Source organism: Macaca fascicularis, chromosome 2, assembly GCF_037993035.2.
Source record: "Macaca fascicularis isolate 582-1 chromosome 2, T2T-MFA8v1.1".
NCBI classification, from domain to species: Eukaryota; Metazoa; Chordata; class Mammalia; order Primates; family Cercopithecidae; genus Macaca; species Macaca fascicularis.
Window position 1 is genome coordinate 196,740,006 of NC_088376.1, and position 27,959 is coordinate 196,767,964.

General features: G+C 37.9%; 2 long non-coding RNA genes across 5 annotated transcripts in view; one reads left to right on the plus strand and one right to left on the minus strand.

Moving 5' to 3' along the window:
- The window catches only part of LOC123571745 (uncharacterized), a 53,650-nt gene extending 49,541 nt beyond the window's left edge, over nt 1–4,109 (minus strand). For all 3 annotated transcript variants that reach the window (XR_012431771.1, XR_006695942.3, XR_012431769.1), the window contains exon 1: nt 4,037–4,109. This is a non-coding gene — a long non-coding RNA (uncharacterized lncRNA). The remainder of the gene's footprint in view (nt 1–4,036) is intronic.
- The window catches only part of LOC135969434 (uncharacterized), a 264,944-nt gene that overhangs the window by 48,584 nt on the left and 188,401 nt on the right, over nt 1–27,959 (plus strand). The window contains exon 2 of one of the 2 annotated variants that reach the window (XR_012431768.1): nt 4,659–4,819. The exons of the other annotated variant lie outside the window; for it this stretch is intronic. This is a non-coding gene — a long non-coding RNA (uncharacterized lncRNA). Of the gene's footprint in view, nt 1–4,658; nt 4,820–27,959 lie in introns of those variants that run through there. 2 annotated transcript variants of the gene reach the window in all.

Genomic DNA, 27,959 nt, shown 5'->3' on the forward strand with positions numbered 1-27,959 from the left:
GTAGGCAAAATCATGGCAGAAGCTGGAAGTAGACAGTGGAGTTCTACCAAACCCATGCTGATTCATTTTAATGCCACCATTAATTGTATTATTTGTATTCCATCTGTTATTACAAAAGTGCATATTTCAGGTTCAAATGCTAAACAGAACAGGGCTCTAGCACAAGATTGTCCGAGCCAAACATGGCTTTGTGGTTTGCTCTTACCATGAGCCACTCTATTGCAGAGCCATTTTCAAATGGGAATCCTCAGACAGGAATAGCTACATGCTGTGCCAGGAAGGCTGTGTGCTTCCTACAGTAGAGTGCTGGTAAATGTTTAGAGGAGTGAGGTTGGGAAATACGACTTGTAGCATTTGTTAATTTCTGCATGTAAATATTTCTACCATGAACAATTTCAAGCTACCAAATTAAAGTCACTGAATGTGGAATTGGGAAGAGATGCTCACAATCATTCCTAACAAGCTGGTAGGCTCTGACTCCAGTGCACCACTAGCTGTCTCTAGCTGTGTCCTGGGATTCACACACACAAGGCATGTAGGTAGAGCCATGCCTAGACGGATTCTAAGGATACCAGAAGTGACTATCGTAGACTAGAACTGAGAAGTTCTTCCTTTTTCTCTTGGCATTAATTGTAAGTCACAGATTCTAACATGAAGGAGCGGGGAGCTATTGGGGAACTTTGGAAGTTTATTCAGTTAAAGATTAAAATACTGCATTGTTTTAATGTTATTATAAATTCCTTTAAAAAGTGCAAAATTAGAGATTCACTTATTGGTTTTAGAATTATGTGAATTCCAATTTGGGGAGAGCATAATTTATTAAGGACAAAAAATTGAGCTAAACAAAGGAACTTATGATGTGGAAGTGAACTTAGAAGAGGTTGAAGGTTCTCTCTGCTGGCTAGCATCAATCAGATTTTAGAATGTTTGAACATTTGAACAACTACTTTGTAATTCATTCTAGTTTTCTTGCAATGGCATTAAATGCTTTTATACAGTGTTTTAGTCCATTCCCACACTGCTATAAAGAAAAACCTGAAAGTGGTTAACTTATAAAGATTAGAGATTTAATTAGCTGACAGTTCCACAGAATGTGCAGTAAGCATGGCTGGGGGAACCTCAAGAAAGTCACAATTATGGCAGAAGGCAAAGGAGAAGCAGGCACATCTTACATGGCCTAAGCCGGAGGAAAAGAGGTGGCAGGAGGTGCCACACACTTTTAAACAACCAGATTTCATGAGAACTCACTATCACAAAACCAGGAAGGGGGAATTTGCCCCCATGATCCAGTCACCTCCCACCAGGCCCCTCCTCCAGCATTAGGTATTACAATTTGAAATAAGATTTGGGCAGGGACATAAATCTAAACCATATCAGTGGGACTTCTAAATTTTAGTTGTATTTCCTTCAGGGTCAACTGGCAAATCTTAATCCAATTATTCAATAAGTGGCTCACCAATAATCTCCAATTTTGAAGTTTTAGCAAACTGTAATGATTGAACAAAAGCTTACAAGGAGAAAGCCATTCAAATGTATTCCACAAAAGCAAAGGAGGAACTGAACACATTAAGAGAATACAAATAGTGAACTCAATTTAATTTTTAAAATTTTGTTTTGTGATTTGCGATACATCAATTCATGAAAATGAGTTTTTGATGGAGGTGCTATTTTTTAATTTAAAAATTTACATGCTGAACAAAGTGGAATAAAATTCAGATTGCCTAGGGTATTATAGATGTGAATTTGACAAAACACTTAGATGAATTATAAATAGTGGAAACTTAATTTGACACATCCTATCGTTAAAAATATATTTTGAAAAAAAAAAAGGTTTTTGAATGGAGGCAGAAAGACAGCCTGTGAAAATATTTGTTCTGAAAAATTATAAATTTCAAAATGGAAAGAATTAGAATTGGTAATAAGCTCCAGTTAGCAGAATGCTCTCTAAACTTGCGTGTACTTCAGTACCTGTAGGAAGAGTATTTCCTCAATTGAATGTATTACAGTATATAGAAAGATCACTTGAATTTATGACTATAGGAGATTTTTAAAGTAATTAATAATAAGTCAATTAAAATGTATTTTCAGAAAAATGCCAATTACTCAGGATTAGAGACAGAAATGGAATAAAGTGTATGAGTATATAATGAGAACAACTATTCTGCATAATTTAATTTTTATATTCAGATAATTCATATAAAATATTTTAAGTTGACTTTACATGATATATATTATTTTTAATTTTTAGAAATATTTTTAGATATGAAAAAAATTACTGAATGTCACTATTTGAGGTGCCAAACAATATTATAAAATCAGTTGAGTAGTCCATTAATAAATGTTTCAAAACATGAATTAATTTTAATTACATTTTTGCATCAGGTTTAACTCATAAAATTGTCCCTGTTCAGAAGACATAGCATGTTTTTTTGCTACCCGGAGACACATGCACCTCTATTACCCTATGGTCTAGGATGAGCTCCCTTCCCTCCTTCTCAAAGGCACTCCTCAGTTTGCCAGAAGTTCCTTCTTTTTTACAGGGATACAGACCTATCAGTTACCACCAGTTCAAGTCATTAGCAGGAGCTCACCAGTGAGGTCAGAATTTAGGAAATGGTAGAAAAAACTATTGACTTCAGGAAACTTCTGCTTTTTAGCTATCAGTGAGCACAACATTGTGCATTGGTTAAAAAGAGGAAGGAGAAAATGCGGGTGTTGTGTAAACTGACAACTTATACGACACATTACTTATCTCTAGTCATAAAATAATCCCTCGTTTTCTTTATAGTCTTTCTTTTTCCATAGTTCTCTCTTTCCTTTTACTTCTGCAACCTTTCCCTTCGCCACTTTGAGGTATGCAGCCTGGAATCGTAATTCTAGTCTAAGAAATGCTATTTTCAATTAGTGGCCTTTCCCTTGCTTGTCCTCAGAAAGAATTGTTTGTGTGATATTTAAGCTAAAATAGAAGTTGGAGAAGGTCTGCTATAAAAAGAAGGGACTTATGATGTCCCAGTAGAGCTGCAGAGCTGATGTGAATAAAGACAATTGGTTTTAAGGGGGTGCCTTGCTGACTTAGGATAGAGTGATCAGATCGCCTTTATTAAAATGCAGACACACTCAAACTGATTGACAGTAAATCCTCATAGAAGAAAAGTATCCTGTCCGCATAAGATCATTACAAAATCCATCAGCAACATTCTGCTTACCCTCTATTATAGCAGATCTTATGCACTGTAATATTTGTGTATATGCCTGTTTTTCCCACTAGAGTGAGCTGTTGAAGAACTGGGATCTTATCTTATTAATCTCTATATCCCCAGGGCCTAGTATAGTCTGGGCACAAAATAGGCACTCAATGAATAATTGCTGAATGAAGGAATCATGAATGCAATCATGTCTACAAATTCTTAAGTCACAAATACTGCAGATGCTTGAAGAATGTAATGAATTATTTGCATCAGTGTTACAAGGTCTGTTTGTTGCAAGTCATCTGCTATGGGGAAGCTTCTCTGTCTCATTAGCATCATCTCAGCATTATCAAACCGTGTTCATGAAACTTGCACCTATTTTTAGAATGACTAGGACCTTATCCTGTAAGATTTAAGATTTTAGATTTCTTCATTAGTCTTCCTCCACTTTCAGCAATTCTATGACCCAAATTGCAATGTGATTTCAAATACAAAAGACTGACGAAGGGAAAATACTTAATTTTCACAGTTGCAAGATGTTTTAAAGATCAGTCGCCTGGTATAATCCCCTCAATTAACAAATGAATCAACTCTTACCCAGAAAAACTTAATTCATCCAAGTTCAGAGGATTGGTTCATAGTAAGGCCAAGAAAAAAAAAACAATCTTCCTAACCTTTATTTTTTCCATGATATTAACTGAAGTTGGCAAAAAGAAAATAAAGAGAAACAGAAATTAAAAGTAATGAAGAAGCAACTAAAATAAGAAAATATACAGAGAGAAAAACATGGTTATGCAACAGATTTACTTTTTAACATTTTGGTGCAAAACTCCTTTAAAGTTACTTACATTAAACGAATCCTGGTGATTTGAAGGAATCCTGTCTAGGTCAGCTTCTCCAGACAACAGACTTTGAGCATCTGAGATTCGCATGCAGGAAGTGTAGTGGGGAGTGCTCCCAGAACAACATCCGTCAGTGTCTGAGGGGAGTCAGGTTGAGCACAGGAAGCAGCGGCAGTTGCAGCAAAGACTCAGACAGTCCAATGGGGTGCTATAGAGCTTTGGTGCCCCTTCAGAGTTGTCCCCAGTTAAAGCAAGGATACTAGGCTTTTTACTTCCATATCAACCCGTCAGTGGACTCAAACTGAGGGCACGTTTTTGGGAAAGATTCCTCTGTAGGTCTTCAGCAGCCAAAGCTTCCTGGCAGCTGGGGTAATAAAAGTTTCGATCCTAAAGAAAAATCAGAGTAATGCAACATAGGATTCACTATTGACCACTCTTTGTGCGACTTGGATCTACTTACTTAGGTAGTAAATAAACTTCATCTGAGAACAGCTCCTCCAGGTTTCAAGCTTGTTTCTTTTTCTAACAAAACTTAGTAAGGTTAGTGAAAGGAACTACAGCTCCTGCTGCTACAACTAGTCAGGAGGCCACAGCTGATACTGTTTCCCTCCTTTCCTACTCATTCCAGATTCATTTTTGCTGACAAAAGTGACTTACTCTACGCCTGTAATCCCAGCACTTTGGGAGGCCAAGGCGGGCAGATCACCGGAGGTCAAGAGTTTGAGACCAGACTGGCCAACGTGGCGAAACCCGGTCTCCATTAAAAGTCCAAAAAAAAAAAAAAAAAAAGCCAGGAGTGGTGGTATGAGCCTGTAATCCCAGCTTCTCAGGAGACTAAGGCAAGAGAATCACTTGAACCCGGGAGTTGGAGGTTGCGCTAAGCCGAGATTGCGCCACTGCACTCCAGCTTCAGAGTGAGACTCTGTCTCAGAAAAAGAAGAGTGGCTTACTTGGTGACCTAGCCCCTCGTCCCTGAGGTGAAAGAGTCTCTAGTCCTGTGCTTGCTCAGACAGCAGCTGATGCAGTTGCCCATTTGTTCTCACAATTGGACAAGAGATAACCAAGAGATTATCTATTGTATCTCCTGGATCTGAAATACATCCATCCCTACTGCACCCATTGTATAGCGACCAATTTTATGTCTCCTTGGTGATGTACATCAATTTCCCTACCACGTGAGTAACTCTTTTCACACTTGCTAGTCTCTTGGTAAAAGAACTCCAAAACGCCTAGGCAGTGGCCACAGCTTAAAGTATAATGGGACACTTGCTGCATGGCCTAGTGGAAGGATTCTCCCATTGAGAATCTGGACCTCTAGACCCACAAAGTCAAAAGCTGTGGGGATGAGAAACACAAATTCCTCAAATGGGTTATTGGGAGAAGGTTATATGATACCATTCCTTTATTTTGAGATGCATGAATCCTTTTTGAATAAGCAGCCAGGCTGCAAAAGTTTGGGTGGTACAGTTTATGAAAAGCCCAATGACCAAGTAGACATATGTCAACAGTCACACTCTGTGTGCCATAAAGTGTGTCCCTTGATTCAAAACAATGTCAAAGGGAATTCTATGTTGATGAAACAAATAATCTATAAGCCCTTAAATAGTGGGGCTGAATATGGTCCTGTAGACAAGGTAAATCCACAAATATGGAGTATGTGTCAATAGAAGTCAAGATAAATTGCTCCCCTTTCTAGTATATTAAGGGTTTGATCGAATCACTTTCCTACCAAATAACTTGCTGGTCTCCATGAGGAAAGGTCTCTGCATCGTGCACTGTTGCTGTCAGTTTGTACATTGGGAGCAGCAGTCACTAGATCAGTTACTGAATAGGAGCCCATGCTATTGATCCCATTTATGAACAACATATCTGCCTCCCATGGGTATTCCATTTATGGTTCCATTTTACCAAAACCGGGTGACTGATGACAGAGCCTGGATGTTCCCAACCAGCCTGTATACTTGATTGCTTAGTGCTTCTTATGTGATGGATAATCCATGGGGAGAATTATCATGCATTACACATTTTGTTTTGTTTGTTGTTGTTTTGTACTTCATGCCTACTCCTATATGCCCATCTATATACCTTGTCCTCAAAAATATTTTTTCCAATCCTAAAATCATTCTTCCAAACTCCTGATTAATGGTCTGACTCATCCATCACTGTTCGTGAGCCCATATGTATTCTAACCTCAGGCCACTTTTCTCCCGCATATGTACTCCTCAAAGTTATACCCATTGGGAAGATTTCTCCTCACCTCTCTCTTCAGGCTCACCCCTGTGTTGATCTGTAGCACAGTACATTTATGTCTGTCTCGCATACTAAGCCAATCCATCTATAACTTAAGCTTAGCCTTTTTCTTCCTCCATCAGCTATTCATAACAAATTTCCCATACCCAGCAGGTGAATGTTAAGTGCTAAGGGAGATGTGCCAAGGCGACAATGGTAGATGACATGGAGTCTGAGCCACCTGCTTGTGTTGCTTCCTTGTGCCCTCTGGCCCTGTTCATGCCTGATGCTGGCATGATTAATTGCTACTGGGCCTCAGCAACCTATGACTAGATTAGTTTGGCAGAATCTAGCTCTGCATGGTTACTCGATGTCCATTCAGGTGGCCTATCTCTATCAAGACCCCTAGCATGCCCTGGCTGTTTGTCTAATAGAACATGATTTTTCGTTGCAGATGGCACAGCCTTGCTCCAGAATACTAAAGAGTCCACATTACAGTTCTCCATTTGGGTCATGCCATAACTCCCCATGGTGATTTTTGCCTACCACAGACATCTCTAATATTATACAGTCTGCTTTGTTGTCTTCAAACAAGAGGTCTATGTGGCATGGCTACTTGTGTCAAAACCAGAACTTCCTGAAGAGTCCCTTCTTACTCTGTGTCCAACTCAAAGATATTGGTTTTCCATGTTACTTGTTTACCAGGAATCATGTTTCCTTCTTAGTGGTGGGAGACGAAAGACACACAAACCCTCCTTTACTGTGGAGATGATCTGGCATATACCAGACCATACAGCTTATTGATATAGCATGTCCCTGAAGCTTCATAGAGTTTATAGGGAATGCCATAATTTCCCATCCTCTGGACTACATGTGTCTTAACAAGGCCACCAACATACATATTTCTACCTCATATAGTCCACTCAATACAATGCCATTAAAATAGTAGACCAATGTAATATTATATGTTTGAACAGTTTAGTTTTCTTTAGACTACATGTATGACATAGGGTAGAAGAATCAACATATCCCTAGGATAGCACTGCAAATGTATATATGTGTCCATCACATGTGAATATTCACTTTTTCTGGTTAGCCATATTTTTAGGGATGGGAAATAATGCATTCAACAAAACAGTGACTGTTTACCAAGTTCCTGGAACCATGATATACAGAGCCGGGACTAATATGTAGTGAGTAAGACACTTGCATCAGATACAAAACTTTGAGAGAACATCAAAAAATCAGTAATCAAGATAAATATTACAAGGTAAATATTTTTAAAAGTTAAATTAGTACAAAAAATCCATGATGAGCAAAATATTAAAATTGTTAAGGACAATATTGGCATTAAGTTTTTCTTTTGTCCCATGCTTCAGGTTGGTTTGGCATGGTGCTATTTCTGATTCTGTCTTCCTTTAAAAGTTTATTACATCTGGCATAGCTCCTACAATTGCGGCTACTACTTGGTTGAGTTTGTAGTAGGTCACTGTCATCCTCCAGAATTCATCTGAGTTTTTTGTTGCTGAAGCAAGGCTACCAAATTAAATTGGGGGAATGATGGGAACCATCATTCCTGCATCTTTTTTGACTTTAAGCAAATTTTATGCAAAATTTTCTTGGTTTACTGTCTTGGCCAGGTTCAGAAACAGTTTCAGAGGCTTCTACTTAACATTTTCCATTCCAATAGCTCTTATTCCACAGGCCAGTGGAATTAAATGTAGTCTTTGCATTCTAAGTATGCATTTGGCGATGAGAGAAATGTCTAGTGGGTGCATGTAATCAGTGTACCCAGGACTCCATTTATTACCTGCCTATATATGCTCCTGCTTAACTGGGGGACTATGGTGAAATTGCAGGTACCTGTGTAACAATATCATTGGAACCTCCAATGCCCCACTGTTTTGTAAATATCTGAGTATTACCCTTTCCTCAGTTTATGGTTATTCACGATAAATGATGTAAGGCCATCTGAGTAAAAACTGGGAATTGTTACATCACAAAATGCTTGCTTGGTTTCGCAAAGTCCTCCCTCCTGGGGAACCAGTCTTTTTAGTCAGTGGGTTCTGGAACTGAAAACTGGCTCAGATCATGAAACTGGGGTACACGACTGTAATATTTCATGGGAGATAGCAAACCTCGACCTTCTAATAATCCCTCCTTAACTTCCTTTGATTTTTACAAATGAGCAATATCCTTGTCAGCTGTCCAGCTTTTTTTTCCCCTAGGCCTGTCATGTTCTATTAAATATCGACATATCTCTGAGAGTCAGCTGCCCCTGGCTGCTCCTGTGACTTTGCTGCACTGCCACCTATTTCAGGATTCTATATTTCCCATTTTATAAGGGATGCTTCAGGTACTGGATGTCAATGTCTAATCTGCCGTCTTTTCTGTATTACACAACAATATCTTCTACCGTCGGTCCTGGTCCTCAGAGAGTCACCACTGACCTTCACAACAATATGTGTCTTTCTCACCTTATTGCTGTGGACAACAAAATGTTTTCCACGCAGATTCTTGCAGGATATACTCATAGGTAAGTTTTCAAGCCCTATGTGGTCTATCAACTCTTGTAGGCCAACTTCTTTGAGTATTTTGATCCTTTCTTCCACTCTCTGCCATCTTAATTTTGGCATTTGTATCTCACTTGGTGAAAGCCATCACTTACTTTCAACTTTGAAGAGCCCACCTAGCAGGATGTTAGTTCTATCCTCTGTCATCCTTGCAGGGCATATTACCTGTATCATGACACAATGCTTGCCATGAGCCATACATACATGGCTCTTGCCAGTACTTGTTAGCTAAGTCCTGTAGTTCCTTTAGCACATTATCCTTTTTTCTCCCTTTGTAGGCCCAGCACATATCTGGCTAGACTATACGGCGACTTATCCCTTTTAGTCTTTCATCAAGACTAGAGGCAGAGTGGATCCTAAGTGACTGGGTTGTATATTGTCTTACGAGACAGAGGCCTGCACTGTTTGCAAGGAAAAGGGAAGGACTGACCTTTAGTACGAAAGAGTCGACCAGTTTTGAAGACATAAATAATACAGAGGAATATATAGATTAAAATTTTTCAAGTGCATTGACCCGGTTTTCCTCATCTCAAGCCTTCGGGCTGTACCCCTTCTCAATCAGGACCCTGACTCTGGCATAGCAGATTTGCTGAGGTTGATAATTCAATCTTCTCTAGAGTCTTCTCTGTCTTTTAAATTAAGTCCTGGGTCTGACCCTCAGCTTTTTATATTTGACTATAAGAAATGAGAGTCTCTTCTAATTCAGCCAAGGAGAATATTCTGGCTTTCACATTTTGCTTTAACCTGGTGATTAATCACATCAGCTTTTCTTTGTCTTTCCCGAGTAAATTGATAGCTTTCAGCAGCAGCCGCCACCCAATTTCATTGTCCTGTATTTACTGGCTTTTTCTGAGCCTAGCAAGTATCTGAGTTATTGTATTCATCAGGGCCTTCCTTTTTACTGATGGGTTATCCTAGTTACCACTAATGAACATTTTAACAACTGCCCTGCTACAGCACACAAGGGAATGTCAGCACTTCATCTCCCACCCGTAATGGGCAGGAGATGACCAAGCTTCCAAATCTCCTTTAGGATCTGTTTCCTTGGGCCAAACAACTCCTTGTACCAACTGTCTTAGGTCAGGTTTCATTTCTGGTGAGCAGAATCTTAAACACAGATTTGAATGAAAGAATGTTAACATGCTTGGGATTAACACCTGGACAGGAGTGAGGTAACAGGACTGAAGAGAGAAAGAAACAGAACTGCAAAGCTGTTGTCACACAAGGCTTGGCCAATTCCATGGAGACCACGAAAACCATAGTGGTTCTTACTTGTCCCCAGACAACACAAGGGAACCAGGCATTTGATTACCTACATGAGTCAGTAAATATACATGAGCTACCCCAGGGAAGAAAGCATAAACACGGGGGAGGCAAATCCCTTTGGCTGAGAGCATTCCTTGGGGATGGAATTAGTTATAAGCAGTGCCTGACAACTCTTTTGACAGTTGGGGAAATGATCTCTGAGGAAGGTTCTGGGTGATATACCACACCAGCCACTATAAATAACTTGGTGGAAACTTTTTATTAAAGTGATAATCTTCTAATTTAATATATTTGTACATCAGTCTCCAGGTGCCGAGTTTGTAAAGGATGATAACAGCATGTAAAATCTACTAAAAAGAGATCCATTTTAATTTATAATATAACCCCTCTAGCTATAGAAGAAAAAAAGGCTTCTGCCCTATAATAATGTTCTTTAAAATGTCTTTCTGTTTTCTGGGAGTAAAGAACCAAGAAACAGAGCTCTACACAAGAAGTCAGTAAGAATTCTGCAAGAAAAGGGTATGAATCTTAGATTCATTTATCTTAATCAGTGTGTTTTCACCCATATTCCCAAACATATAAGCACTTCAAATTGGAAAATTTCACTCTTTTTAGATTTTAAAATATATTTGTACTGAGCATAATTAAGTTTTAAATAGCAAAATTGATTTTTTTCGTAAACACCTTTTTCTATTAAAAAAAAAAATTTGTAGGATTAACCACTGTAGTCACTAGGCCTTTTAAGTAGACCCTGAGGACTGAGAAAAGCTGAGTGGGAAGGTGAGAAAAAGGAAAGTACAGATTTCTCATTCAGAAACTGAAGGTTTCTGAATTGCAAGTTAAAAATATGAGTATATATGGGTTCAGGATTCATGTCTCTTGATATATGGTACATCCTCTACACCACGCTGAAGCCATTTTCACATGACCTCCTTAATATCACACAGCCCGATACATTATCTCTAATAGGTCGTTATGATTTGCTGCCTTCTCAACAGTCCAGAGTCTCTGTAAGGTTGTAAGAAAGAGTTCGTCTTTGTCAGCAATTGTCTTTGCAAGATTTAGTCTAAGGCTCTCATGAAATAAAAATCCATCCATTTCCTGTTCTTATATGTTAACTAGAGAAGTTCATACCCATTATAAAGGGTCAGACAATATTAGACAAAATATCATTCTCTACATTTTTTATCCATTCTATCTACTTTCTCCATCCCATCCGAATTTCTTCCTCTTCTGGTTTTAAAATGAAAGCTCCCATATATACCAATAAATGCAAAATGATAATGAAGGAGGAGAATGTCCGAGAAACAATGAGCAAAACTGGGGAAGGAAGGCAGAGCTCACTGTCGGTTACGTTCTCTCCAATAACTTTCTGTGTTATTCTCAGATTTCATAGACGTGTACAGGTTTATCACATCTGAGAACATGATATACCTATCCTTCTGGTAGAAAAGCAGATCGATGAAGATTCTGTCTCTTTAATGGGGTAACAAGACTAACTTAAACTCAGTAGTGCCCAGAGAGATAATCAGTGCCCTCCAAATATGTGACCTCCCTGTCTCAGACCCCCATGCTGGGCAAGAAGGAAGACACAGGTTACCCAATTCCCTAAAAGCAGGAGTATGATGTAAACATCAATTAAACCAGGGGTCCCCAACCCCTCAGGCCATGGAAGTGAGCAGCGGGCAAGCAAGCAAAGCTTCATCTGTATTTACAGCTGCTCTCCATCACTTTCATTACTGCCTGAGCTCTGCCTCCTGTCAGAGGCAGCGGCATTAGATTCGCCTAGGAACACAAACCCTATTGTAAACTGTGCATGTGAGGGATCTAGGTTACATGCACCTTATGACAATCTAATGCCTGATGATCTGTCACTGTCTCCTGTCACTTCTAGATAGGACCATCTAGTTGCAGGAAAATGACCTCAAGGCTCCCACTGATTCTATATGATGGCGAGTTGTATAATTATTTCATTATATATTATAATGAATTAATAATATAAAGCACACAATAAACATAATGCACTTGAATTATCCCAAAACCATCCCCCGACCCAGTCCATGAAAAAATTGTCTTCTAGGAAACCAGTCCCCGGTGGCAAAAAGGTTGGGGACTACTGAATTAAATGGACCATTTCACCCAAACCCAGGGCAGCAGAGTGATCCACGCTCTCTACCACAGTATGGCTAGGGTTGAGGATTCAGGTCAGAATGCTTTTGAAGGGTAAATACTCTCTCACCCCTTCCCATAACTAAGAACAAGTGTTCTCTCTGACAGCTCTTTCTGATCCCAGAGGCTGAGGTGGTGGGAGGACCCTGGCCCATGGTGAAGACCAAAGGACCTAACTATTCCAGACTCCCAGTTCCAATTACCCCATGTGCTATATCTCACTATCAGTAAGTTTTAGTGGAATAGTGGCTAAACACTGATGGGTGAGGTATTCAGGAAGCTGGGACTTGAAGTGTCTGTTGCAGATTTAGAGAGATAATTCTCAGATAAGGAACATTCAGCAAACTGCATTGGGAAAGAGCTAAATATTAGAAAGAACATTCAATGACATTATGAACTGTTCCTCAACTACAAATATAAGAAAAGAACATTTCCTCTCTTCGTTTAAGGCTGTAAGAAGAGAAAAAAGTTTGGATGAGGATGGAGGCAAGGTAGGTCAAATAAAGAAGAATAAATCATTAATTTATAACAAGAGTCCTGGTAAGGACCACTGTCAGAAAAATTGCTCTTTTGCCAAAGCCTCAGAAAACTTAGTCTGAATCAGCTTCAGTTAGATTATACTGTTCAGACTAACATTTCCTTGGTTGACTAAGCTGCAATAACAAAGCACATCAGATCTGCCAGACTTTGCTTAATACTAGTTGAGTAGCAACTGACAACTTCCCAAAGTCACATATAAGCAAGAAGGGGCTTCTTGGACACCCAGCATTTTGGGGAAACCCTGGACCCAAGAGGATAATTACACTGAAAAATGGCAAGATCTTCAAGGTAAGCCAGTGCTCAGACAAGTCTGGAACAAGAATAGCATGAAACAAACATAAGAGTACCCAGAACTATTACGATCAGTGGAATACTGATAAACCAGTTTCCTGGTTGAAAAGGTAGACATGATCTCTAATTTGCAGCATTTGCCAACATCCATTGTGTGAATACTTACACTAGGGCCAATTTCAAGCTACCAGTGTTTTAACAACTGACATGCAAAATTCCTGAACATTTAACATGTGTCCCTTGGGGGCTACACAAGCCAGTTCTGGCATGCCACAACTTCAGTGACAATAAAAGAAACAGGACACATACACACTTACCTTGGCCACAGCAGGCTTAGAATATTCACCTCTTCTTTAATACAGAGTATTAGAAATAAAATAGAAAAACTATACTATGGAGTTTGTGCTGGTTACATTTATATGTTAGTGCTTATTAAGTAAACTATATATCATATCTTCTGTAGTCTCAGTACATGGCATAAATTCATTTTATTTTACCTCCCTGCCATCTTTATAAAGTTATGAAATAAAGAATTTCTACAGTTACAGGAATAGGCCCACGGCTATGTATGGACTAAGTAGACCCGTCCAACTTCTTATACTAAAATGAAGAAGTGAAAAATCTTTCAAGATTGATTAAAAACTCCTCGTCTGGTTATAAAGTACAGTAAATTTTCAAACAGTATTTTCTTTTTTATTATTATTATACTTTAAGTTCTGGGGTACATGTGCAGAACATGCAGTTGTGTTACACAGATATACAGATGCCATGGTGGTTTGTTGCACCCATCAACCTGTCACCTACATTAGGTATATCTCCTAATGTTATCCCTCCCCCAACCCCTACACCCCAACAGGCCCCGGTGTGTGATGTTCCCTTCCCTATGTCCATGTGTTCTCATTGTTCAACTCCCACTTATGAGTGAGAACATGCGGTTTTTGGTTTTCTGTTCCTGTGTTAGTTTGCTGAGAATGATGGTTTCCAACTTCATCCATGTCCCTGCAAAGGACATGAACTCATCCTTTTTTATTCCTGCATAGTATTCCATAGTATATATGTGCCACATTTTCTTTATCCACTCTATCATTGAGGGATATTTGGGTTGGTTCCAAGTCTTTCCCATTGTGAACAGTGCTGCAATAAACATACATGTGCATGTGTCTTTATAGTAGAATGATTTATAATCCTTTGGGTATATACCCAGTGATGGGATTGCTGGGTCAAATGGTATTTCTAGTTCTAGATCCTTGAGGAATCACCACACTGTCTTCCACAATGGTTGAACTAATTTACACTCCCACCAACGGTGTAAAAGCATTCCTATTTTTCCACAACCTCTCCAGCATCTGTTTCCCAACTTTTTAATGATTGCCATTCTAACTGGTGTGAGATGGTATCAAATTGTGGTTTTGATTTGCATTTCTCTGACGACCAGTGATGATGAGCATTTTTTCACATGTCTGTTGGCTGCATAAATGTCTTCTTTTGAGAAGTGTCTGTTCAAATCCTTTGCCCACTTTTTATGGGGTTGTTTGTTTCTTTCTTGTAAATTTGTTTAAGTTCTTTGAAAATTCTGGATATTAGCCCTTTGTCAGATGGATAGATTGCAAAAATTTTCTCCCATTCTGTAGGCTGTCTGTTCACTCTGATGATAGTTTCTTTTGTTGTGCAGAAGCTCTTTAGTTTAATTAGATCCTATTTGTCAATTTTGGCCTTTGTTGCCATTGCTTTTGGTGTTTTAGACCGAAGTCTTTGCCCATGCCTATGTCCTGAATGGTATTGCCTAGGTTTTCTTCTAGGATTTTTATGGTCCTAGGTCTTACATTTAAGTCTTTGATCCGTCTTGAGTTGATTTTTGTACAAGGTGTAAGGAAGGGGTCCCGTTTCCATTTTTTTTGCGTATGGCTAGCCAGTTTTCTCAATACCATTTATTAAATAGGGAATCTTTTCCCCATTGCTTGTTTGTGTCAAGTTTGTCAAAGATCAGATGGTTGTAGATGTGTGGTGTTATTTCTGAGGCCTCTGTTCTCCTCCACTGGTCTATATATCTGTTTTGGTACAAGTACCATGCTGTTTTGGTTAGTGTAGCCTTGTAGTATAGTTTGAAGTCAGGTAGCGTGATGCCTCCAGCTTTGTTCTTCTTGCTCGGGATTATCTTGGTTATGCGGGCTCTTTTTTGGTTCCATATGAAGTTTAAAGTAGTCAAACAGGATTTTCTACTTGTGTAATGTTATTCTGAAAACATATGTTTGTTAATGAATGTATGGAAGTGTATTAATATGTCTAAACTTATATATAAATAATGTAAATTGCTTACAGTTTAAGTACCTTTGGTTTCATTAGAATGTATACTTGTCAGTCCATATGATCCTAAAGGGGAGAAACCATAAATAACATCTATGCTTTAGAAAAAAAAAAAGACCAGAAATAGCAACAAAGTTTCCCTTCAAAACTAACAGGCCTATAGTATCTAAAATGGACCCCCAAATTCCTAACTTCATGGGAACTACAAAGAAACACGGCTACAAGTATCAGTCATATTTAAAGCTTCAAAGTTGTTATTGCTGTTGTTATTGAGGTGTTGGGTATGTTAATTAGCTCAATTATTTCATACTGTATTCATAAATGTTAACATCACTTTCTACCCCATAAATATATAATTATACATTTTCAGTTTATAATAAAATTTTAAAAATTAAGAAGGCCCTGCTATTAGTTTCATTTTAGAATTGATTTAACAAATACTTTGCATAAGGCATTTTTCCAGGTGCTTTGGAGGACACAAAGGTGGTCCTTGTTCTTTAGAAATTTCACATTCTAGAGGGACAGAGAGATGTAAACAAAACGACATGGTGTAAATTCATTTTGTGTTACCTTCTTGCCATCTTTATAAAGTCCTGAATTAAAGAACTTCTATAGTTACAGGAATAGGCCCGCAAGTTGCAGTAACTGTTATCACAGAGGCAGAAAGTCCTCTAGTCACCTCGAGGATGGAGGAGGGAGGGACTCATTCTCATTGTGAGATCTAGTAAAACATGTGGGGGTTATGAACATGTAGTACGTCTAAGATTTCAACTGTCAAAGACAGATGCAATAAACTCCCAAATTTTGAAGTAGCAGCAAAAATTTTTAACAAGAGTTTCAGAGGAGAACTTTTACAGGATGCATTGGAGATAAAATGAGAAAGTATGATGGGACAAAACATTGTATGAGGTGAGGTAGACGATAATAAGCGATGCACTTAAAAATTATAACAAGGACCAATAATGGACAGTCTTAAATCCCATGATCAAAAATTTGGGATTTTTAAAACAAGTGTTGAGAAGCTTATTAACATTATCTGAACTCATGGCTGTGAAAATAGATTTGTATGGGGGACCATAGCACTGGAAGAGATCTTTTTTTTTTTTTTTTTTTTTAGAGTCTGAACTAGAATTATTGTGTGAAATTTAGAAGTGTTATTTGTAAGGGATCAAAAAAATTAAAACAAGTTAGATTCGTTTATTCAAAAAATTGAATTTATTTTATCATATAACTGAAAATCAAAAGGCTGCTTAATTCTGCAGGCTCAAAAGATGTCACTTCAATCCAATTTGTCTTCCTATTTCTACACTACTCAATGTCTGCTTCATTCTTAACCTCCATGTAATTACAAGATGTCAGCAATAGGTCCAGGCATACATTATACCAGATTTATGACCTATAAAATGTTGAATAAAATGTCTCAATCTTTTTTCAAGAAATTGACAAGCCTATTCCAAAATTCACACAGAAAGAAAAAGAACTTGGCAAAATAAAAATTGTTTAAGTAAAAGTAAAGCTGAGTAACTTATACTGCTATAATCCAAGCTAGTTTAATAGATCTAGAGATCAAGGGAATAGAATAAAATCTATAAATAGACTGTTACTTATATGGTCAAGTTGCCAACATAATTCAATGGAGGAAAGAATAGTCTTTCAACAAATGGAGATGGAACACCCAAATGTCTATGTGGGAAAAAAATAAACCTCATATGTTATCTCATACTATATGCATAAATCACTTCAAATATATATTCTGTATCCTAACGTAAAAGCTAAAACAATAAAATGTTTGGAAAAAGAAGAAAAACAAATATTTGTGACATTGAAGTAGGCAATAATTTTTTAAATAGAACACAAAGAGCATAAGCTATATAAAGAAAAAAATTATAAATTATACTTTATCAAAATTAAAAACCTTTGTTCTTTGAAAAACACAGTTAAGAAAGCAAACTATGGACTATGGGAAAATGTTTGCAAAGCATACCTAGAAAGGGACATGTATCAGGGATATATAAAGAACTCCTGGGGATGGGGCCAAGATAGCCAACTAGAAAAAGCAGATATCAGAGGCTCCCATCAGAAAGAACACAATTAGCACGTGAATCCTTCACTGTCAACCAAGGTATCCAGGTTCTCTCATCAGAACTGACTAGGTGGCTGTGATCCACAGAAAGGAAGAAAGAGCAGTGTGGTGTACCGCCCACCTGAGAGCCACATGGAGCAGGGGAGCCCCCGCCCCCTAGCCAAGGGAAGCAGTGAGTGAGTGTGCTATCCAGCTGGGGAAACTGTGTTTTTTCCACAGAACCGTGCAACCCACAGATTGCAAAATCCCACTGGCAAGCCCACGTCACTGAGGCCTAGGTTCCCAACCCCAGAGCTGCGCAGATTCTCAACAGCCTGTCAGCTGAAATCTGCATAAGCCTGCCGGCTCCCCAGGAGGAAAGGTGACCAGCACCACCATTGTGGCTGCCTGCTGCCTAAGCCCTTTGAGTTCCTTGGAGGAGGGGCATCAGCCAGTACTGGGACTCATAACTGCCTAACACACTAAGCTTCCTGGACGAGGGAAGGGCAGCATCCATCTCTATAGCTCCAGGCTACTCTTTTCCCCTGCTGGAGCCAGGGAGGCTGGGTGGCTTGGTCCCCAAGAGATGTCCCCCAGAGCCCAACATACCACCTGTGGCAGACTGCAGCCAGAGCGCCTCTTCAGGGCTGACCCTGACGCATCCTTCTTCACTGGGGCGGGAGGTGCAGGAACTCCAACAACTCCACCCAGAGACTCAGGGACAGTACCCGGATCTCCCTGGGCCTGAGCCCCTGGGTGGGAGGTGGCCACAGTCTCTGCAGACCAGCAGACTTAGCCTTTCTTCCTGGTAGTTCTGAGGAATCCAAGCAGCCCAGATGAGCAGGTTTCCCCCAGCGAAGCACACCCCCTCCACTAAGGGACAGTAAAAGTTCTTCATTAAATGGGTCCTGTTCGCTGTGCCACCCAACTGGGCGAGACCCTCCAACAGGGGTTGACAGACACCCTATATAGGAGTGATCCTACTGGCATCAGGTGTGCGCCCCTCAAGGTCAGGGATCCCAGAAGAATGAGCAGGCAACCATCGTTGCTGTTCTCCAACCTTGTTGAGTGACATCTCCAGGCGCGGGAGCAAACCAGATGAATAGCACCTAAAGTGAACCCCCAGCAAACTACAGCATCCCTACAGAAGACGGACCTGACCATGGGAAGAAAGCAAACACAAAGCAGCGACGACAACATCACCAATAAAAAAAGTCCCCACAAAAACCCCATCCAAGAGTCAGCAGTCTCAAAGATTGAAACTAGACAAACTCATGAAGATGAGAAATAAGCAATAAAAAATGCTGAAAATCCAAAAGATCGGAGTGCCTTTTCTCCTCCAAATGATCACAATGTGTCTCCAGCAAGGGCATAGAACTGGATGGAGGATGAGATGGATGAATTGACAGAAGTAGGCTTCAGAAGATGGGTAATTAAAAACTCCACTGAGCTAAAGGAGCATGATCTAGCCCAATGCAAAGAAGCTAAGAACCTTGATAAAAGGTTAGAGGAGCTGCTAACTAGAATAACCAGTTTAGAGAGGGCCATAAATGAACTGATGGAGCTGAAAAACACAGTACGAGAACTTCGTGTATCAATAGACAAATCAACCAAGTGGAAGAAAGGATATCCGAGTTTGAAGGCCACCTTGATGAAATAAGGCATGTAGACAAGATTAGACATAATAATAATAATGAAAAGGAGCAAAAAGGCCTCCAAGAAATATGGGACTTTGTAAAAAGATTGAACCTACGATTGATTGGAGCACCTGAAAGAGATAGGGAGAGTGGAAGCAAGCTGGAAAACACACCTCAGGATATTATGCAGGAGAACTTCCCCAACCTAGCAAGACAGGCCAATATGCAAATTCAGGAAATACAGAGAACATCACTAAGATACTCCACAAGAAGATCAATTCTAGGATACATAATCATCAGATTCTCCAAGTTCAAAAGGGAAGAAAAATGTTAAGGGCAACCAGAGAGAAAGGTCAGATCACCTACAAAAGGAAGCCCATCAGACTAACAGTGTACCTCTCAGCAGAAACTCTACAAGCCAGAAAAGACTGTGGGACAATATTCAACATTCTTAAAGAAAAGAATTTTCAACCCAGAATTTCAGATCCAATCAAACTAAGCTTCATAAGTGAAGGAGAAATAAAATCCTCTTCACACAAGCAAATGCTGAGGGATTTCATTACCACCAGGTCTGCCTTGCAAGAGCAAGGAAAGGAAAGGGAAAACTGGTACCAGCCACTGTAAAAAACACACCAAAATATAAAGGCCAATGACACTATGAAGAAACTGTATCAACTAGTGTGCAAAATAACCACATAACATTGTGATTACAGGTTCAAATTCACATATAACAATACTAGCCTTAAATGTAAATGGGCTAAATGATCCAATTAAAAGACATAGAAGGGCAAATTGGATAAAGAGTCAAGAGCCATCGGTGGGCTGTATTTAGGAGACCCGTCTCATATGCAAACACACACCTAAGCTCAAATTAAAGGGATGGAGGAAAAATTTACCAAGCAAATGGAAAACAAAAAAAAGCAGGGCTTGTAATCCTAGTCTCTGACAAAACAGACTTTAAACCAACAAAGATCAGAAAAGACAAAGAAGGGCATTGCATAATGGTAAAGGGAATGATTCAACAAGAACAGCTAACTATTCTAAATATAGATGCACCCAATGCAGGAGCAGCCAGATTCATAAAACAAATTCTTAGAGACCTACAAAGACACTTAGACTCCCACACAGAATAGTGGGAGATTTTAACGCCCTGCTGTCAATATTAGACAGATCAACGAGATGGAAAATTAACAAGGACATTCAGGACTTAAACTCAGCTCTGGATCAAGTGGACTTAATAGATATCTACAGAACTCTCCACCCCAAATTAATAGAATATGCATTCTTCTCAGTGCCACATGGCATTTATTCTAAAATTGACCATATAATTGGAAGTAAAACACTCCTCAGCAAAGGCAAAATAACTGAAATCATAACAAACAGTCTCGGACCACCGTGCAATCAAATTGGAACTCAGGATTAAGAAACTCACTCAAAACCACACACTTACATGGACATTGAACAACCTGCTCCTGAATGAATCCTGGGTAAACAATGACATTAAAGCAGAAATCAAGAAGTTCTCTGAAACCAATGAGAACAAAGAGACGCCATCTCAGAATCTCTGGGACACAGATAAAGCAGTGTTAAGAGGGAAATTTTTAACACTCAATGACCATATCAGAAAGCTAGAAAGATCTCAAATCAACAACCTAACATCACAATTAAAAGAGTGAGAGAGGCAAGAGCAAATTAATCCGAAAGCTAGCAGAAAACAAGAAATAACTAAGAGCAGAACTGAAGGAGCTAGAAAAAAAAAAAAAAAAAAAAAACCCTCCAAAAAATCCAATGAATCCAGGAGCTGGTTTTCTGAAAAAATTAACAAAATAGATAGACCACTAGCTAGACTAATAAAGAAGAAGAAAGAGAAAAAATCAAATAGATGTGATAAAAAATGATAAAGGGGATATCACCAATGACCCCACAGAAATACAAATTACCATCAGAAAACACCTTGACACAAATAAACTGTGATAGAATATCTGGAATGGATAACTTTGTGGATATATACACTCTCCCAAGACTAAGTCAGGAAGAAGTTGAATCCCTGAATAGACCAAAAACAAGCTGTGAAATTGAGACAGTAATTAATAGCCTACCAACCAAAAAAATTCCAGGACCAGACAGATTCAAAGCCAAATTCTACCAGAGGTACAAAGAGGAGCTGGTACCATTCCTTCTGAAACTATTCCAAACAATTGAAAAGGAGGGAGTCCTCCCTAACTCATTTTATGAAGCCAGCATCATCCTGATAACAAAATCTGGCAGAGACACCACCACAACAACAATGAAAAAAACCTTCAGACCATCACATCAACAGAACCGAAGGCAAAAACCAAATGATTATCTCAATAGATGCAGAAAAGGTCTTTGCAATCCTTTGATATCCCCTTTATCATTTTTTATTGTGTACCCATCTGACAAAAGTCTAATATCCAGAATCTACAAGGAACTTAAACAAATTTACAAGAAAAAAACAAGCAAGCACATCAAAAAATGGGCAAAGTATATGAACAGGCACCTCTCAAAAGATGACATTTATGCAGCCAACAAACATATGAAAAGAAGTTCAACATCACTGATCGATCATTAGAGAAATGCAAGTCAAACCCATAACAAGATACTCTCTCATGCCAGTCAGAATGGCGATTATTAAAAAGTCAAGAAAAAACAGATGCTGGTGAGGCTGTGCAGAAATAGGAATGCTTTTACACTGTTGGTGGGGATGTAAATTAGTTCAACCATTGTGGAAGACAGTATAGCAATTCCTCAATAATCTAGAGCCAGAAATACCATTTGACCCAGCAATCCCATCACTGGGTATATAGACAAAGAAATAGAAATATATTATAAATCATTCTACTATAAAGACACATGCACATGTATGTTTATTGCAACACTATTTCCAATAGCAAAATCGTGGAACCAACCCAAGTGCCCATCAATGATAGACTGGATAAAGAAAATCTGGTACATATACACATGAAATACTATGCAGCCGTAAAAAGGAATGAAATCATGTCCTTTGCAGGGACATGGATGAAGCTGGAAGCCATTATCCTCAGCAAACTAACACCTGAACAGAAAACCACACACCCCATGTTCTCATTCATAAGCAGGAGTTGAACAATGAGAAAATATGGGCACAGGGAGAGGAACAGCACACACCAGGGCCTGTCAGGCGGGTGGGGGTCGGGGAGGGAACTTGACGGACAGGTCAATAGGTGCAGCAGACCACCATGGCACTGTATACCTATGTAACAAACCTGCATGTTCTGCATATGTATCCCGGAACTTAAAGTAAAATTTAAAAAACAGGGAAAAAAAAGCAAATTAAAAGCAACTGTTTTTCACAAACACCTATTAAAATTAAGAAAAACTATGAATAAATCTATAGACTAAGTAGATACTCTACTGAAGTAAATATACATTAGTACAAACTTTCTGAAATGCAAAAATAAGACTCCTATTGCTAGTTCAAGACCAGCCTGGGCAACATAGTGAGACCCTATCTTTATAAAAAAAATAAAAAATAGCCAGGGGTAATGGCACATGCCTATAGTCTCGTCTCTCCAGGAGGCTGAAGTATAAGGGTGGCCTGTACTCAGGAGTTCCAGGTTGCAGTGAGCTACTATAGCAACATTGCACTCCAGCTTGCGTAACACAATGTGACTCTGTCACTAGAAAAAAAAACAAAAACAAAACCAAAAAAACTATTATTCACGAATAATAGAACAAACCACCAATGTATAAGTGGCAAAATACATTAAAAGATGCTTGACTAATGAATATACCCAGATGGCCAATAAACATGAGAAAAGATGGTTAACACTACTAGCCATCAAGGGTATACAAAGTAAATCCACAATAAGATATCACTATATACCCACAAGAATGATTAAATATAAAAGAATAACAATGCCAAGTGCTAGAGAGAATGTGGAACAACTGGAACTCTCATACATTGTTGGTGAAAACAAAATAGTACAGCCACTCTGGAAACGAGTTTGCCAATGTCTTATAATATAAACATACACTTATATCCCTTAGCTAGCAAGTTAATTATTTACCCAAGAGGAAGGAGAACTTATGCTCTCATGATGACTTGTAAACAAATGTCTGTAGCAGAACTGTTTATAAAACAAAACCTAGGAAGAACTCATAGGATCATCAACTGATGAGTAAATAAACCAGATATCCAATATATATGCAATAAATTTGAACCATGGGATCTTATTCAGTAATAGAATATGCTACTGAACATGCAAAAAGAAACCTAAAGTGCTTTATGCTAAATGGAAAAAGCCAAACACAAAAGACTACTGATTCTTTTTGTGTCTAATTCTAGTCAAGGCAAAATCAAAGTGAAAGAAAAGAAACTAGAGGTCAGGATTGAAGACTTCCAAGGGGATGAAGGAACACTTAGGGATGAAACATATTCCTTATCTTGAACTTAAAATGAGGGAATTTGTGTGTGTGTATTTAGATTTCACTTCAATACATGTGGGAAAAAAATAATTCCTGAGCCTTTCCTCCTCCTTCTCTTGTTCTTTTTCTCCTGTTTCCCAAAAATTTTAGTCCCGGGTAACTGAAAAGGGGTATTAGACTTGAATCGATGGTTCGGTATCAATACATAATTTTTGATGTGCGTGTTTATGTATATTCTCTTCCTCTGTCTTCTGACACAACATAAAAGCAGTGGCACCTCAACAGTAATGAACACACTTAAGATCCAGATATTGGTTTCTGACTATCATTCTGCACCAAAATTAGTTAGAACTCCCTTAAGGAGAAGACTTATTCCAAAGCACAGCTAGAAAACAGAAGTTCTTATTGCATGGTAGGTCCTATCAAAGGAACACAGAAGTTAGTTTAAAGGGATTTTCACTGTCTATAATAGAGATAATGTGAGTAAAAAGTAAATGATAGTAAGAGGATATAACCCACTGAATAAAACAGGAAGTCAGTCTTTATCATGTATCCATATTGATATAAAGAAATTAGTAAATCAAAAATTTGATGAGGAATGGGATATTTGTATAGTCTCAACATACTTCTACACAGAATGCTCACTAATGTCAAAAGGAAAAGGAGTAGGTCAAAAGTAGGGAAGCTAAGTAGACACTAATTAAGTGATCAAAGTGAATATTATCAGAAATGTGACAAATTAAAATTTGTTGACCTCCTGATAAGATGTAAAGTGAAGTACATCACATATTGAGGATATACTAGAGGAAGCCTGAATGCAATGCATGTTTAAGATTTATTATTTTGCTATAAGTATCATATTGGGTGGGACTACTGGCAAAACTTGAATGGGTACTGAAGATTAGGTGGGGTAGCAGGCAGAAAGTGGTCCTCAAATTATTTACACATCCTAATCCCCAGAACCTAGAATGTTACTTAACATGGTATAAGCAACTTTGCAGATGTGATTAAATTAAAGATGTTGAGATAGAGAGAATAGCCTGGAGTAACTGGGTGAACCAAATGTAATCATAAAAATGTTTATAATAAAAAGAGAGAATTACAGTCAAAGATTTGAAAATGCTAAGCTACTGGCTTTGAAGATTGAAAGAGGAGGCTGTAAACCAAGAAATGAAGACAGACTCCAGAAGCTGGGAAAAAAAAAAAAAGAAAAAAAAAAAACAAAATCTTTTTTTTTTCTGGATCATCTAGAAAGAATGCTGCCCTGTCTGCCAATACCTTGATTTTAGCCTAGTGAGAGCTATTTGGATTTTGATTTACAGAACTGTAACAAAATAAATGTGTGTAAATTGTGCAGAAACAATTAGGAAATTAATACAATGGTATTAGCACATTGATGTTAACCTCCTAATTTTGATAGTTGTATTGTTGCTATATAGGAGAATGCTGTTTTAGGAATTACTATAAATTTAGAGAATGATGGAGCATTCAGCCAACAACTTACTCTCAAGTGGTTCACAAGTATAAAAATATATTTGAACTGTACTTTCAAGTTCTCTGTAAGTTTGGAATTAATTGTCTTTGGTCAAAATTTGCACATATCCTAACTAAATTAGTTTTTGTGGACAAAAGTATGGAACTCCAGGCTTACAATTAATATCCATGAATAGAGAAAACGTACTGTTGTAATTCTACCCAAAACACTTAGTTTCTCAAATCAAATTTGGAATATACTTTCATAAGAAAAGTAGAAAGTAGGCAAAGAAACCACAAACAACCAGACTTCACTGCAGGGAGTGAAAACCAAGAGAAATTATTAGAATGGAATTTCAGAGGAAGATTCATTTGGATGTACAGAAAAAGTGAAAGGAGAAATCAAGCATAATTTCAGGTTTCAAGCCTGGGTAATTAATTTATTTTTCTTGCATTCATTGAATATGGACTTCAAGAGAAACAGCAAATAAATGGAAATATATGATAAATTCACATTTGGGGATACTGAGTTTGTAATGCTAAAAAGACAGTTGGAAAGGCCCATCTGATAATGAGTAATATTAGTCCAGATATAAGGAGAAAAAGGAAAAACTGAAGTATAGATTGAGTATTAGTCGATACAGAATAAGTGAGAGCCAGGAATAGATGAATATAATGAAAATGAAATAAAAAAGGAAAATTGAAGAAAATGCCTATTAAATAGAATAATATATGAGGAACTAATGAGTAGGATACAGGTAGACACGAGCATGGAACAAAAGCATCAGTAGTGACAGTGTAGTGGAGACGTTAAACAGGAAACAAAATAAGGAAAGATAATTCATATATTTCAGGAAACACTGACTGCTTTAATGAGAAAGATTTCAGTTGTGTGCTTGAGTTTGAAAGAGTAGGATTATGTGGTTAGTATACATTGAGGAAATAAAGCCATCAATTTAGGAACAAGCTCAGGCTAGCCTGCTGGAGGATGAAAAACCCTGTCCTGAGAAATTCCAGTCATCCCACACATTCCAAGTGAGGCAACCATCAGCCAAGCAGCTCTAGCCAACACATGAGCTGACAGGTCTGTGAGTTCAGCCATGATTAACCGAACATAGCTCATACCAGTGTGATACCCTAAATTCTAACCGCACAGAATTGTGAATTAAATATACTGATACCATTTTAAGCCATTAAGTTTTGGTTAGTTTTCTGTACAGCAAGATATAACTAATATGCCTTCAAATAAATTGTTTTAATATATATTTTGCCCAATTTTCTAATTATTCTTGATGTGGATTTAGTCCTAGTTACCTAATCCTCTATCATAAGAAGAGAACATTTCTGAAAATCACTAATATATTAAAACTTTACGTTTACAACCTTAAAACATCTTTGAATGAAATTTTTATTTTTATTTATTAATTATTTTTAATATTTTCTTTCTTTTTGAGACAGAGTCTCGCTCTCACTCAGGCTGGAGTGCAGGGGCATGATCTTGGCTCACTGCAACCTCCGCCTCCCAGCTTCAAGTGATTCTCCTGCCTCAGCCTCCCAAGTAGTTGGGATTACAGGTGTGCACCACCACTCCTGGCTAATTTTTGCATTTTTAGTAAAGACAGGGGTTTCACTGTGTTGGCCAAACTGGTCTCGAACTCCTGACCTCAAGCGATCTGCCTGCCTCAGCCTCCCAAACTGCTGGGATTACAGGCATGAGCCACCAAGCCCAGCTAAATGGAATTTTTTAAAATTATTATTTGTACAAATTTATGGGGTACAGGAGAAATTTTGTTACATGTATATAATGCATAGTGATCAAGTCTGGGTATTTAGAGAGTCTATTACCTGAGTATAATATATTTTTGTTAAGTATAACGTCATCCTATTCTGCTATCAAACATTGAATTTATTTCTTCTATCTAACTATATATATGTACTGTGAGGGATATTTTTAAAAGGTTAAAAAATAAAGTATTACTAAGTGCAGAACATTAAAATTCACAACAAATTGCACTAATATCCACAAATTCTTAAACATTTGTTACCTCTACTATAACATCCTCCAAATCAGTAAACAACTTTATAAATACATATTAAACATAATCATGCATACAAAGCACTAATTGTGTAATTTCCTTTTGAATTTTAATCATTGCCAAATTGTTAGAAAATATTTTTTCAGCTTTAAAAAGTTTAAATAGGAGAAAAAATCACCTAATAAGATAGGCACTACCAAAACCCACAATGGTTATATCTCACCACAAATAACCTAATAACCTAATGACACATAGATCAATAAACATTTAAAAATGACATACAAACACAAAAAGAGAACTCGTAATAAAAAATATCAAGCAAAATACTTTGATTGTAGGTTGTTGGAGATAGGTTTGATGGGAAATAGGCAGTTGTTTTTGACCTTGAGGACAGTCATAAAAGTAGCCCAACAGCACAAAATCAATCATAATAAACTGGAAAAAAAGTTTGTAAATAAAACTAGTGATAAATTGTTTTTTTTTTTTCAACTTTTTCCACAAGGAATTACAATGATAAATGTCCAGAAAAGCAATAAAAATAGTTCCTTTATTTTAAACTAAGGAACATCTTTATGAAAAAGGATGTAAAGAGAATCTATCAGAAGAGAAAATAAGAATAAGCAAAGTTATAGAAACACGGAAAAATAATTACGCCAAATGATTGGTACCTGTTATTTTATGATGCCTCTTATAAAATACTTCAGTACTGCATATTCAGTTTGACACACTAGCAATCCTAAGCTTTAATAAAACAATGAGCAACAAAACCCAATCGGAACTAATGATATGGCTAGTTTGCCCACAGGAGGTAAAATATGAATCTATAATGCTGATTGACTTATTTCAATTTTAATAAAAAATGGCTAGTATAATTATAGACTAATATGTAAGAAGTCTGGATCTCATCACCACTGGATAACA